This window comes from Vollenhovia emeryi, unplaced genomic scaffold (genome assembly GCF_000949405.1).
Source record: "Vollenhovia emeryi isolate VEMERY1.0 unplaced genomic scaffold, V.emery_V1.0 DF939174.1, whole genome shotgun sequence".
Classification (NCBI taxonomy): Eukaryota; Metazoa; Arthropoda; class Insecta; order Hymenoptera; family Formicidae; genus Vollenhovia; species Vollenhovia emeryi.
In genome coordinates this window covers 971,603-987,463 of record NW_011967192.1, presented here as the reverse complement: position 1 = coordinate 987,463, position 15,861 = coordinate 971,603, and the positions used below count along the sequence as shown (strand labels likewise).

At 35.0% G+C, this 15,861-nt stretch overlaps 1 protein-coding gene across 3 annotated transcripts in view; it reads left to right on the top strand.

Annotated features, from left to right (window-relative positions):
* LOC105563582 (homeotic protein antennapedia) overlaps positions 1-15,861 on the top strand; it is a 113,677-nt gene that overhangs the window by 45,977 nt on the left and 51,839 nt on the right. Inside the window, exon 1 of one of the 3 annotated variants that reach the window (XM_012015282.1) lies at positions 4,088-4,952. The exons of the other annotated variants lie outside the window; for them this stretch is intronic. The gene's annotated coding sequence lies outside the window, so the exon portion shown is untranslated. Of the gene's footprint in view, positions 1-4,087; positions 4,953-15,861 lie in introns of those variants that run through there. 3 annotated transcript variants of the gene reach the window in all.

Genomic DNA, 15,861 nt, shown 5'->3' with positions numbered 1-15,861 from the left:
TGGCAAAAGGTCATCGATCAAAGTGGCCAATACATTATTGATTAAACTTTGTTATATTATTAATAAGTGAGTCTTGAAAATTAATTAAAAATACGTCATGACTTTTCCGACAACCCAATAGTTCTGTAAAATTAAGTTATGCAAAAAGTGCTCATAAATTAAAAAACCGCCATAAATTTTTGGGAAGAGACGTCGTTTTCTTCTATCGAGTTTTATATGACTCGTATTTTACAACGCCCGTAATTTGCAGGTTTAAATTGAATAATAATTGTTTCATATACACAAGATTGCCGTTTTGCTGAAATTATTAATTGTCAGCTATTACCATTCGATGAATCATTTCATGATCCAGGCGCGATAGTGTCTAATTTCTTTTAAGATTGTAATAAGACCTTGACACCATCCGCAATTTGCAGCCTTTCACCGCGAGACAAAATGCGCGAATTTTTGTTTAATTTTTTAAGGATCGGGTCGAGTTTCGAGACTTTAACTCGCATGACGGCCATATTAGCGGCGATAAGAAATTGCGGAAACCGGCAGTTGCAGTGGCGCTCTCTGTCGCATGAAACACTGTGATACGCATCTATCGAACGAACCTATGGTGCTATGTCGACCGCACACAGCAAGCAAACCTGTAATTTATTCCTCGGCGGCCGCGTACCACCCAACTCCAATATAATCATTATAATTACTGTCTCCCCTTCAAATGGGGCTCGATAATAATCGTTTGTATTTGTTACACGGCTCGCATCGACTCTACTTCATTCGTGGAACTTAGGGATGATTTCTTCGTACTGAGTCGAGTCACTTTTCCTGTACTGTACACATCAGTAACTTCAAATTGTTCGAATTTCCGCATTTTAGTAAGTGCTGTAACATGTGATAGTCCACCTGTAATCTGTTTATCCATAATAATAGTGCATTTTTAAAATATTATTTTATTTTTATAAATATCTGAGATATCGAAAGTAATTTGTGGTAAAAAAAAGTAATGACGCATCCAGGCGTTTAATGATAATCTTGACATAATCCCCAATTAAGATGGTAAGATATAATATTAAATGAAAAGAAAATGAAAGTGAGCGTAAGCCAAATTTACTTCTCTCTGATTGTAAGATCTTTTTAAAAAGTAAAAAAGTTTGTTTTAATGTTTCATACGTTGAGAAATATATGAGACACTGCGAATTTATCACGAATTCCGATCGATTAATTCTCTTTATCCGTCATCGTTAATAATGGGTATTTATGTCTCGGCGCTCACATTGCATTCGTTTATCTATTGTTGCAGACACGGTATTATAAATTGCAACGATCCGTTCACCGTGTTAATTTGTCCGCTTTTCAATTAGTGGCCGAACGAGTTCGGCGGCAGCGAATAAATTGAGTGTCGGCGACGGTCGCAGTCCGTTCGTGACTTTCTAAATCCGCCACGTGTGTCGACTCCTGCCGGCCGAATTGTCGACCACCGATCGTGTTTTAAATTACTGATGAAACGAAATATCACGAAATTCTACTTTCGTTTAAAGACCGCGTGTTGTGTGGCTCCTCGAAATCAATGTTGAGAAATTTTGGAATTTTTAAAAGTTGATCTATAATAAGTAATATTTGTTTCTCAATCAAAGGTTAACATATTCCATGAGATTAAAAGTACATTTGTCAGTGCACGTAAAGTGGACATCGAAGTAAAAATCTAAGAACCGTTGAAACATATAATACCTTCCGAATCTAATTAATGAAATTTTATTTTCGTTTAAACACCGCGCGTTATGTGGCTCCTCGAATATAGAGAAATTTTGGAATTTTTAAAAGTCGATCTATAATAATATTTGTTTCCCAATAAAAGGTTAGCATATTCCGTGAGATTAAAAATAAGTTTGCTAGTACTCGTAAAGTGGACATCAAAGTAAAAATCTAAAAATCGTTGAAACATACCATAATACCTCCCGAATCTAATTTACGAAATTCTACTTTGGTTTAAACATCGCGCGTTATGTGGCTCCTCGAAATCAATATCGAGTAATTTTGGAATGTTTTAAAGTTGATCTATAATAATATTTGTTTCACAAGTAAAGGTTAGCATATCCCGTGAGATTAAAAATAAGTTTGCCAGTGCACGCAAAGTGGACATCGAAGTAAAAATCTAAGAACCGTTGAAACATGTATAATACCTTCCGAATCTAATTTAGAAACTATATTTCAAATTGCCAGTTTCTGATGTAGGATAGAGTTTGCCGTATGAACGAACACATCACTAATTTCGCGAGGGGATGTAAAACCCGATGTAATATTCCGTCATTCAAAAAGCAATGCCGTGCTGAAGGCGAAGGCAACTTCGTGCCGGCCACCTGCAGGTAACCTGGGAGCGTCACGACGCCGCCGTCGCGACGAGTTACGACCACAAATCACGCGATTTGTAATTGCTACTATCAACTACACGATTTCACGTGGCGATTTCTACCTGCACATGTGGATGGAAATCCATAAACATCGATTCTGTTCTGGCTTCGCGAGCCGAACCTTGATGAGAAATGTAATTTGTTTCTATGAATTTCTGGATAATTTCTGGAAACTACAGCCCACATCTATTTGTCGATACGTGGTATGGGAATCAATTCTATCTACAACTTTAAATTGCAAGTGAAATAAGTTTAATTCCTTATAGGAATGCGCGTTGTTTGTGATTACAAAGTAAAATAGAGATCTACAGTAATTGAATTATACTAACATGAGCTCAATTTGAATAACATTTTGATTAAATATACATTCATTGATCTCCATTTAGATTATTTTCTATTTCTATATTTTCTAAGAAATAATAATATTTATAAGATATTAATAATTTTAATAAGTTTGAATCTTTATTTCTATATTATTATTCGATATATTATCACTTTTTAACATTTGTAATCTTACATAGGATGCATTAGTAAATTTCTCAAAGTACATTTTTGATACGTAACAAAAGTTTCGCGCAATACATTTTTTTATTGTTCTAATAAATTATGCAGATCGTTACATTTACCGAATTTTATTATAATAAAAAAATTCGCAAGATATAAAACGAAATTTTTTCACATAACACCCACTTTTTTTCCTATATAAAAAGATGAAAGGAGAAATCGCTGATTAAGCATTTTCGGACCTTACGACTATACGCATGGGCGTTTCTAGTCTACATCACCATGTAGTATATCACGTACCGTGACAGAACGCGTTACCATTGTAACACGCTTGTTCCTGCGGCGATACATTACGTTACGTCCACGTCCCAGGTATTACTTCGGCTTCCCTCCTCAACATGGCTAGTAGCTTCGTACATGTTAGTAAGCTATGTTTGATTCGTTCGTCGGCAGTCATGGTGGGCCACGTTAAAAGCTTTCCTCGCCATCAAAGTAATTGCGGATATATAGTCTACGAGAATTGCGGAACTGCTAAAAACGCGCCGAAATTCGGCATCAAGGTATTAGGCGGGGAAGTCGGTTCCGCCCGAATATCAGAAAGAAAAAAAAAGTTGCAATTCTGCAACATATTTGCTATCATTATTTTATTTGCTACGTTTTGTTCTTTAATATATTGAGTACTTTTTTATATTGTTATAATTGCTTGGCACAACATCTCACGCTTTATTAAAGATATTAATTTTTAGTAAAGCGAAACCTTTAGTAAAAATTAAGAAATACTAGCCTGCAATTTTTCAATAAAAAAATTGCATGTATATGAAAAGTTTTACAAAAATTAATTTTTATAAATATAACTATTTATGGGGATAAATTTTAATACGACAAATGAAAATAAAATTGCACGAAAACAAAAGTATTATAACATTTGTACTTTTCCGGATGGTATATTTCTTGAAGTTTACGTAGCTATCGTGTAAATTAATGAGCGGTAATTGTTGGAAAATATTCCAAGGCGTACCCTAGCTTGGACGCTCGACGATATGTGGCGATAAGTAGACGTGAATGCTTGTGTGTCTTGCGGCATCCGGCAGGTCGTATAGGTGCGCGTGGTGTGTTTCCCGCGCGCGCTCCTTCCTCCTTCAGCGGCGCTGCTTGCCATCAACATCGCACTTCATAATCCTGGCAGTGTTTCTGCGCGTCTCGATCCGTTAACTTACTCGATCGGGTCCGGTTCCTCTTTTCTAATAATTATCCATTCCGTTGCAATTTCCGAAAAGGGGGATCGCCACACTAATCGCTGGTTGAATATTTTTGTTGTTGTCAGTTTCAAGCTCGTAACAGATACCGGATGTCATTACTTTCGCGCGTCAAAGCATCTGCTCCACAGTGATTTCGTACAATTGCGGGCCTTACGCTTCCATCCGTGAACGCCTTTTTGTTTCGTGAAAATTAATATACATATATCTGCTCCGTGATATCATCTGGTTCCTGTGCTTGAATTGAATTCTCTTCGAGTCGTAATGAACCTTTTACAAGACATTTTTTCTGTGTGACCATTTCTGTGACATAATTCAAATGGCGTTGATAATGCGCGATATCGTAAGAGACACTTTGTAATAAATCTGTCAATAATTCTTCGCGCTCGCTCTATCGATGTATCCCGGTGCAGAAATCAACACGTGCGAAAGATATTTGTAATCACCGGCCACTCTCCGTGGCTTAAACTGGTTTCTTGCTTCGCATCGGGGAGAAGTTATCGCTTCGCATATAAATATAATTAACAGCAGAATGTTATTGCCAATCGTATGAGCCACAACATGAGCTTTTTCTTGACCATTCACGTTTTACTTATCTATTTCTTTCTTGCTTCGTCCATTAGCATTTTCACACATACACACGCAACACGACTGAGTTATTCTTATCACTCCATTACAATACAAAATTAAACACGTCAAGATGTTAATTACCGTAAAAACCTTTCTGAACTCGAAATGTGAGTTGAATGTTTTAAAATAACAACTGCTGCTTAAAAAGTGAGGAATCAGACAATTGGTAAGTTGGCACAATTTTTAGTTCGTACTTTTATATGTTACACTCGTATCTGTCATCTCACATTCATGTAATTATCGCTTATTTATAAAATGCCGTTTTACTAAAACGGCTGTTTGTAATATATTGGATACGTGTAGAGACACTGACATATACCAATGTTTATCAACGTTTAGGTCAAGATTTCATTTCCTACTTTGCACACACACACATACACACACACGTACCACTTTATTTGTATTTTGAAAACATTTTAGTCGCACAATTGATTCTTCGCCTCACAAATTAATTACTGAGCTGTTCTTTTAAGAACCTTCACAATCTTTTACATTTATTAGATATTGTAAATATTGGTCTCTTGAAAAATTAGAGGAAATTTCTAATGTCTTCGAGATTATGCAATGGACAATTTCAAAGAAATTTGTGATAATGTCCGTTTCTGCATAACAAACTTTTGGCTAAATTAGCGTGCGCATATTTTATGACATATCGATTTATTTTATTATTATTGCTTCGAATTATTTTTCAGTTTAATCATAATTTTTTTATTATACTATTTCTCTGTCTCTGTCTCTCTGTCTCTCTCTCTCTCTCTCTAATTTTAATAAATAAATAACGATAATTTCTTATAAATAAATAAAGTGAATTAGTTCTCACATATGTCAATATACATATATCGACCTTATATGTATATTCTTATATTGTGTCGATTTGCATTATAAGTGGAAAATGATAAAGAGAACGAAAAAGTATTCCCGGGTACTTTGATAGATAGAGTAAAAGAAAAGAAGAGAAAAAGAGAGAAGAAGGAAAAGGCGAGATTGGATAGAAGGCTAGGTGTAATTTACCCTTGAGGCCCCGTGGGTGGTTGCTTGGTTCTTGGTTCTGCAGGATTGGTTGGACGTTTGACAGTTGACGGATGATGAGGCGGCCTTTCAGTCCCCCTTCCGTCCCCCTTTTACGCCCCCAACGTGCTGATTTAGTCCCGGGTTTGGTTTCTGGCGCGTCCATTATCTGCCGCGAGGCAAAACCGAACCGGGCATAACGGGATTATTAGCTGAAATAGGCACATACATTATACACCTTTGGCTTTTTTTCTATCCATCTTTTATTCCTGTCGTGCTTCCTGTGGGTCGACCAGAAATCGTGCAATGGTGTTTTAGTTGTTGCGGTCTCGTTCTTCTCATCCATTATTATGGGATTTAGGATTTTTGGTGAAAGAACACAGAAGTTCCTATACGTCAAATATACGCATAAGTACGTGTAGAGAAAAGTCCTCTATTATGAGATAGGCTCTTAATATGAGATGTCGGGTTTCCAACATCCAATTTTACAAATCTTTTTTTTTAGCAACAACACCCACGATCTAACAATGAATTCTCCATTAAACAGATTTCACTCCGAGGGCAATAAATTCATGGTGAAACCAACAGATGATGTCTCTTAATTTAACAGAAACCTGTGTTATCTCACATTAAAATATCTCATAATAGGGGACTTTTCTCTACTCTCTAAAAATCAATTAGTGAATTATTATTGAAAACAGTGAATAATCGATTTACAGTACACCTCGAAAAAAGTTTCTTCGAATCAAACAAATTTTCTTTGAATTTTGACCTTACTAGACTTTTACTTAATTTCGAAGAAATAATTTCTTTACCTTAATCAAAATTTTATTTGATCGAGACTGGAATTTGTAAGAAAATTCACGTCTGTTTCTTCAAATTTAGCAAATGTTTGAGAAGTAAATAAAAATTTAGTAGATTCAAAGAAACATGGTTTCAACGTATCTCATTTATTTAACCTAACTAAATCTTTTTTCTGGGTATACCACTGCGATTTTCAGTATACTTACAAGTGCAAATCAATGGTTATTCATTGTTTTCAGCGATAATTCACTGAATTGATTGACTTTTAGAGATTAGGATTCAAATTTTATATGTATATTCGTTTTCCGACATGACAAACCTAAAAATTAATTACATTAAAATGAAGTGAATATAGTATCATGCAAATAGAAAAAGTTTTTAAATTACTAGTTACAGCATTCACTAACAAAATGCTTAATTAGTTAACCAAAATCGAAAAATTCGACAAAACATAAATTGTATGAGTGGATTTATCGAGTAATCTCAGACTCATGAATATTACATGCTTTCTAATTCCTGGTGAGATTTTTTAAACATTTATTATATAAATCTTTAGTCTCTGATCTCTTATCTCGTGTCCAATGAAGAAATTGATACTATAATACTTTATCTGGTCATGGTTCGTCATTTCTTAATTTATACGAACCAGTCTATGACAAAAAAATGACATTTCTAGTATATCTGAATGTATCTCTGTTTGTCGGAAGACAGATAGTGAGATAATATCGTAGTAATCTCCATTTTAACGCGATTCTTTATATGTGGCATGGAATGAGCATCCACGACGTAGCTCTTGTCGCAACGTAACGCTTCGATGCATAGCGCGAGATAAGCTATCCTCTCGCCGAGGAGATGTGGATCTAGGAACGATGCGCGAAACGTCTAAGTGTAGTTTCTGTATTTCTTCGTGCTGGATGTTAAAACCACAGCACGAGCGCCGCGCTGGTGTCGTGTTTATCTATTCTGCGATCTACTGCGCAATGTGATTGCGCGAACTACTACTGCGTGGTGCTCGAATGTACCAGGGATCTCGGTTGCGTGGAACCAGAAAACCGGTCGTACTCTACGCTACGCAGTTTTCTGCCTCGTCCGTACAAAATTCGTCATTTGTCTGGTCGCTAATATTTAACACACTTAATTATCGTGCGTTATAACGTATGAGGGGATGCTCTGAAAATTAGTATATAAATTAACAAATTAAATTCTAACGACGCGACATGTGAATTATCTAAATAATATACAAGATTACTGGAGTAATGCCATTAAATAATAATATTAGCGAAAAGTAAATTAAGCTTATTATTATCGTTATCTCGATTAGCATAGTTTGCGTGAGTGGATGATCTAATGTATTTTAACAAACTAATTAAGACGATTGCACGGGTTTATCATCGTGCACGTGAGTAATAGACCGGCTGCTCGTTTCGGGAGGAAGTTCGCCATGCGTGAGAAAACAGACATACATCCTTCTCTCGTGGCGCGATTAAATCTCACTTTTCCACGACTGGGACGGATATACTCGTAAAATGGTTATGTAGGCTAATTGGTCGTCGTCGATCTCTGCCTTTCACCTTAATTCTTTCCCAGCGTTTTACTCCAGATTATTGCTCTTGATCGTCATATCACAATTTCCTCGAGGTTCGATGGGGGCATGAGTTACAGCCTTTACGAAGAGTATTATTACCTGTCCAACCAAACTCGCATGCTCAGGCCTAGTCTACCATTTATCATCTCGTTTTATAGTCAACCAAATGCGCGCACTGAAACGCCCAGTAAATATTTTCGCTAGTCGTACGCTCTTGCCACTCTCTGACCAAAATTTTACTCCCGTACGGTGATATTGTTCTCTATTCATATTTCCATTCTATAATTAACGATGTGAGTGAATCAAGCAAGATCGAATTTCGTTTGAACGTAACATTTAATTTTTATATTTTCACGTAATTTTTCTCCTTTCATCTGTCTTTTTGTCATCTGCAGCCTGACAGTTCTTAAACTCTATCAATCCGTGAGCATCAAGTGAAGATTTTATTTATTTATTTACTCTTATCTGAGATTTACTAAAATTGTAATTGTTTTATGTTAAATATAAGTCACGAGTCTCTAGACATTTCCAATGGAAAAGACGATGTCGGATTTGTCGAGAAATATTTCGGTGAACTTGTATCTCCTTACGAAACAGTTCGTATACACCTGCTACGGAACAGGTTACTCGGTGGATCGGCCCAATCGATATTTGACTGATCGCCGTGCGGCCCGAGGTTTCTTAGTAAGAATTCATGGCATCGTGCCTTCACGTGTTCCTTACCCTACTCCGTCGCTAATAATAGATCTTGGCACCTCGCTGGCTCCGACCGCGGACCACCCAAATGATCGCGCATGAGGCGAAGGGGTCGGTGTTAGAGGGCACTGTGGGGTTGATTTGTGTTACAGAAACAGTAGACAGGGACGCACGGACAACAGTAGATTGATCTGAGTGATTGATAAACAGTGCCACGTGCCAGTCCGTCGCACAAACGCGATGAAGGCGGCAACCCTCCCCCCCCCCCCCACCCGCTTTGGACACTTACGTGTCGCACGCACTTCTTTCCGATCGAGCCTTTTATCAGTGATTCTACAAACTCATATATAATAGATAGAGGGAAGTTTTTTATCGTGAGATTCTAATGTGAGGTAGTATAGGTTTTCAACGTTCAAATTCGATCCAGTAATAAATAGGGGTATATTTTCGGGGAGATAGGCACTAAGACGCGCCACTTCTTAATTTTCGGCGAGAAAACTAACGGGCCAGGCCGGTGATTCGAACCTGGGACCTTTCGCTTGCCGAACGAATGCACTTCCAATTGAGTTATCCAGGCCATCGTTTTTCGCAACGATTACACGATCTAACAATCAATTTTCCACTAAACAAATTTCATTCCAAGGGCAATAAATTCATGGAACCAATAGATGATGCTTATTAATTTCGCAAATACTCCGCTATCTCATAATAGGAGACTTTCCTCTACGTGTGCTAAGCAATTGTATTAAATCTCTCATTAATTGCTTCCAAAATATTCTTTTTTATTTTATCGGTAAATATGTATGACTCGTGTCAGTCTTCTATTTGAAGAAAAATAGGGTTAATATGTTTACGTATAAACATAAACTTACAATTAGTAAATATAATATTTTTAATATCTTTCGTGTATATATTTTTTAATTAAATCTAAAAGTATATTCAGTAAAAGAATGACTTTTTTGTTGTTGTTGGTCTGATGACTTTAGCGAAAATAAAGGAAACCCAATTTTCAAGCAAAAGGAAATTCAATTATTCTCGTGTAAAAATCGATATTAGGACAAATAGAATGTAAATATGTTACTTGATTCTCACTGGGCATTTAAAAATGAGTCACATTTTATACGTGAAAACTATAAACTATAACAAAATATACATTATAAACTATAAATATTATAACACACAAATTTATATAATGAAGAATGTGTTTGAAATTTAATGTGGAAAAAATATAAATCCACGTAATATAGAAAATTTAAATGTTACAAGTAATTTCATGGGCAGCTGTTCTAGTTTTTATATTTAAACTAATAATATTGATTGAAACTATATTGGCTGTAGCTTAGAACGTGCACACAAGTAGAACGATAATGTATTAGCATTTTTGTATATGATAAGCATATCACACATATAATCATATCATAGATTATACATATTATATACATATAATTGCAAAATAGTTGCGTTTTTATTTTATGAATTAGCAATAGCAATTTTCTGTCAGATATATGTTTCTTTTATTTTTATTGCTCGATTTTTGCTACAATCACACTAAAAATATGTTCATTATGTTATACAATTGACATGAACTCAATGCCCTGTTAGTTTTACAGCATTCTCCTCAATGTTTAATCGAAAATTTGGACATTATTGTTTTTCCCGCCAAATGGAGCAAAGCCCTCTACCCAATTTTGTCGGAACCCAAAGGTACTCGACCTTCCGGCAAAATGCAGCAGATGGCGGTATAATTCTATCTCAAGGCCGCTGCCCGCGCGCGGCAGCTGTTTCCGTGGTGCTGCCACCTTCTGCACCCCATTCAAAATGAAGGTGGTACTGACCTGCGCATATCCCGCACCGTCGTAATACAGCTCGAACGCCATGGGTGCCGGCAAATTTATGACCCGTATCATGGCGCGGCATCTAAACGATTATTTGCCGTTAAACGTAAACAGCTTACAAAAACGAGCCTGTATAATAGAGTAAATATAGGCTTGGTGTTCAGACCATGATAAATTTATAGCTCCACTTATGAAGATTTCGTATTAGCTGACTGGCAGCACTTACCCTTGAAGATGAATACTGCATTCTGTTCACGAACAGATTTTTCAAAATTCCTTTACCGGAATTACGTTTTTTCAAACAGATTAAATATGACTTATACAGATTTTAAAAAATTATATGGTTGTACGCCATATTATATACACAAATGAACTTCATATTGTGGGGATTATATTATGCAAAATTATGAATAGAAAAGTTCAAGATATAAAAAAGAAAAATCCGAGGTGCATTATTTTAATTTAAAAAACTTGTTTTTCAAGAATTAGAGAAAATAAAACGACATCCTTTTATAGACTATCGTAAAACTTTTATAGACTTTATCGTTCTTCTTCAACACACAAAACTACCGCACACCGACATTTGAAGGTTTCTTTTATTTCTTATCTGGAAGCATAAAATTAGTTTACACATAAATTTACGTTATAATTTAATTTTTAATAACTTTCAATAAATTTATGCTTAACAATTATCAATTACTATTAATAAATATATTAATAAAATAGTAAGATATACATATAATAAAATCCCAGTTGATACATACAAAATAACTACAGATTAAATGTGCAAACTGCGTCACAGCCTCATTTAAATATGTCAATGTCGTTTCTCTCATTAAAAGTCGAAAACATAAATCCCTATTTAAATAACAAATGACATGCAAATTTGTTTACATTTTACTACTATGACCTATGAAAAATACGTTTGTGATTTGAAGATTATTGTAAATTAAATATTAATCCTCTTTAAATAAGGAATTCCTTTTAATAAGCAATTTACTTATCTTTTTATTTTAAATACTAAAGATAAAGTCGTTATAATTAAAATAATTGAATACGTCTATTAAGCTACCTATTTTATACTAATTTTGTGAATAATAATTAGGGTAACGATTTTATGAATAATAATTGAGGCAAAATTTCAATTTTAAAAATTATAATCTCATATTGTTTCTCGTTAATTTGGCGAATCATTTGGAAATTCTAGTTGCAGGGAAATCTCTTCATGTTCTATTCTTACATCTTGTGGCATCTCCCAGTCGTGGACTTAGTTTAGCCTGACTCCAAGAAGATTTTAATTAAACCCGCCCTTCCAATGTTGCGTCTGATTGGATGAGCTAATCCCATTCGTAGAAAATTTAGGGTTTCCTTTCGGGAAAGACAAACCGTGAAAGCGCGTTAAAATTTTTTCACGGTTTAGTGAGAAAATTACAATACTTTGTATAGTCGTGAACATGACCATTATATTTCAGAAAGTAAAATGTTTATTTTCTGAAATATAATGGTTATGTTCACAACTCGGAGAGATAATATTATACAATTTTGCACGACTCTAAAATTTTTCTATATATTTCTAGAAAAAGAAATTTCTAACGATGTTGCTTAACTACGTTATATGGAAATAATCTTTTTATATTAATTTTACGTTTAAAACTCATTATGTCGAATTGTATCTTATTTGAAACACATTTTTAGAATTTTCCGCCGTGACAGCTTTCTTTGGAAAATCGTAATAATTTCGTCAGGGTGCTATTTTCTGTGATGAGTATCTTTCGTAAATAAGTCATTCGACGGGAAATTTTAGAAGGTCGGACGAAGAAACATTTGGTTGTCTTAGGGAGGTCTTGACTGGTACCTAACTGGTACCATGCGGGAGGAGTAGAAGAAAAGCACATCATGAGGATGACATCTAAATCTTGCTTTTCGTTTCACGCTGACTGCCCGCCCTTTCCCTGGCTATGCTTAGAGCCAAAACTCCCTTTCCTCCCTTTAGCCTTCGAAGGGGTGGATCCTCAAGAGTACACTCCAGACCAAAAATTAACAAATATCTATAATTAACCTTTAAAAGCTTAGCCCCATGTAATACAATAATTGAACAATGTTTTTTAAGAGAGCGCTTTATCTTTTGATATATAAATTTAAAATTAAACACGATGTTAACAATATGTATTTTTTGCAAGTCATATTTTTGAAATATTATACAAGAGAAATAAACGTCTAAAATTTTGTGTTGGTCTTTCTAGTTTTAAATTCAGTTTAGTGGAACTGATCAAACGTGGCTCACGGAAGAATGCAGATTCCTGCTGGAATGACATAAACCGTATTATGTATACTGGCTCCGTTTTACGCAACGTACCCGAACAACGCTTTTATGTTTTTATGGCGGTGAAAGTTGACTATAAGGGTCGAGGCCGTGAAGGTATTCCCTTAAGTTTCACCGACAGTCGGAAAAACGAATCCGGCACAAAAGCGAGTTTTACTTTCGCCCCACGATCTTTTCATACAGGCGAGAGACTGATTCTTCTTGCGGAAGAATCACGAATGTCATAGAGAAAATTTACAGACCTAATATTGGTTCACTCCGTTAAAATCAATATACAATTAATTTTTCTTAAAGAACTTCAGACTTTGCTAACCCAAATAAAAACGCAAACGATTACGACAGGTAACAAAAGAGTGTATTTCTTTATTAATGTTATTATTCGACGCATTTGCATAAAAGTTGCTGAATAAAAATCTTTCAAGAGAAAAATATTATATAAAAACCGATTAATGTTTTACACATATAAAATTCTTAAAGTTATGTAGCAAAGTCTTTAATTGTTAACAAAAATTAATTAAATTATACACGCACACACGTTGCGTTCTAAATACAATTTGCGATATGGATTTTCTCTCCAAAAAAAAGGACTGTTTTTCTATTTTGCGAATCTAGCGTGGATTCCATAGCCATTGATATCACTAGTCGCGAGTTTTCACGTAAAGCGCCGCCCATTCCACGAAATCGTGCACGTGTGCAACGCCGGATTCAGCTGCCTCGTTCGGTTCAGGAATGAATTATCGCCCGTTCGGGGCTGAGCTCTTTCATTTCCAGTCTACGCGGTAGTCCCATCCTTTTCCCTCCTCCGTATCGGCCGAGGCTGCAGACAGCAACGCTTTTTTCTCATCCCTCTGCGATACCTCCCTCTATTCCTCTCTCCGTTTTCTTTTTCAATTTCCATCAGAGATATATCGTGTCGTTTTTGTTTCTCTCTTTTATATGCTTGAATATAATTTCTCTATATATAATTTGTTATTAATTTTACCGTAATTAATAATGTTATTTAAAATCTTCCTGTTGTTCATGACATTTTTCCAAAGTATATTCGAACTTATTCCAAAGTATGTGAGAATCTTTTCCAATTTAATCTCATGTTTGTAATCTCTTTGGGGTTTATTGAGATTTAAGATAAACAATTCGTATGAGTGATGTTATTCACTTGATGTGAAATTTGACAATTATAATATAATCTTAAGGGTAGATGAAATGCGTGCGCGCGCGATAGTGTTATTTCCATATATTTTACTTACTTTCCAATTCTTCAAAATTTTAAGATTATGTTATAATTATTGAAAATAAAAGTAATTGTAAAAATATCACACAGTTGAAAAATTTGTGTTAAATTTAACAGATATCACATGTCCCAAACGGTCCACACAAATTTTTGTGTCAATTTAACATAATATGGATATGTTAAATAATCACACTAATACTCTGTTAATATTTTATCACACAGTAAATCTCAAAATAATTTGAAATAAATTTTGTGTAAAATTAACATATTTTTAATGACAAAATGAATTTAAAACATGTAATTTTTGACATTTTACAGATGTAATAAGTCAAATGATGGTTCGAAATCACTCTCACTTATGTTATATAGAATAAAATAAATATTTTCTGTAAATTTTAACAGATAAATCATGTTACTAATAATATAGAACATATGTAATGTGTCAGATTAAAAATAAGTACACATTGTGTTGTTTTGACATTTCTTTTCAGTTATTTTAGTAATTTTACATTTGAGGTCAATTAACACAAGAGCAATATGTTAAATTAACACATGAATGTGTTAAACATTTAACACACAAATTTTAACCGGCATTGTTTTTAACAAGAAAACACAAATTTTCCAACTGTACATAAATCCGCGCAAATATTAGATATTTGAACTTATTAATACAGTTATTGGTTTGATTGGCATATTTAAGTTACGTAATTTGTAAACTTCGTGGAGAGAAAGAGAGAGAGAGAGAGAGGGGGGGAGGCTTTCTAATTATTTTTCCGATCTGCAACGTGAAACCAATTTTCTGCTTTGAAACTCGTCCGGAGATTCATCAATTCCTTTGAGAATAACCGAGATAAGGGCAAAATTCATCAGATCCGAAGAGGCAACCTTCATCTTGATATTTCTTTCTGTCCGAAAAGGTCTGCTACACACAAGTCGCCAGTACGAAAAATATTATCCCTTGACCGCATTTCACACCAGATTATCTTCTGGTTCGAATTTATACAAATATATTTCTAAACTGGATTATCCTTTTACGTCGTGGTGCCAAATAACTGTTTAAATTCCATAGAACCCTAGTTATTCATTTCTCAAATATTTGTTATAAATTTCAAATACTCCCGGTATATGTACATTCAAAATGTACACTGCATCATATTGGTTAAATTGATTAAGTTAATTGAACATCCAAAATAAAGTTAAACAACGTTTGATTATGTTAACAATTGAATTTTTATTGTCAAATATCTCGTAGGCAGATAAGAAGATAAACTTCTAATCGTTTGAAAACGTTTTAGGGGGGTAAATCTTTCGTAATTCGTTCAAAGAGAAATGGCATGCGAGGGTACTGGGGACACAATCAATTGGGTGTTTTCGTTTTGAACCATGCTCCACGATCGAGGATGAAAGAAGGCACGAGGAGGGTAAATTGGAATTCCGCGACGCGGAGGATGATGCTGCCTCGGTTGGCCGGGACGAAGGGGGGTATGCTGAAGCGCGAAAGAAGAAGGAAGCTGACGGGGGAAAAAGGATAGAGGAGAGGAGTAGGGAGGAGTAGCATCCAAGGAATATTTACTGCCATCTTCTCCACCACTT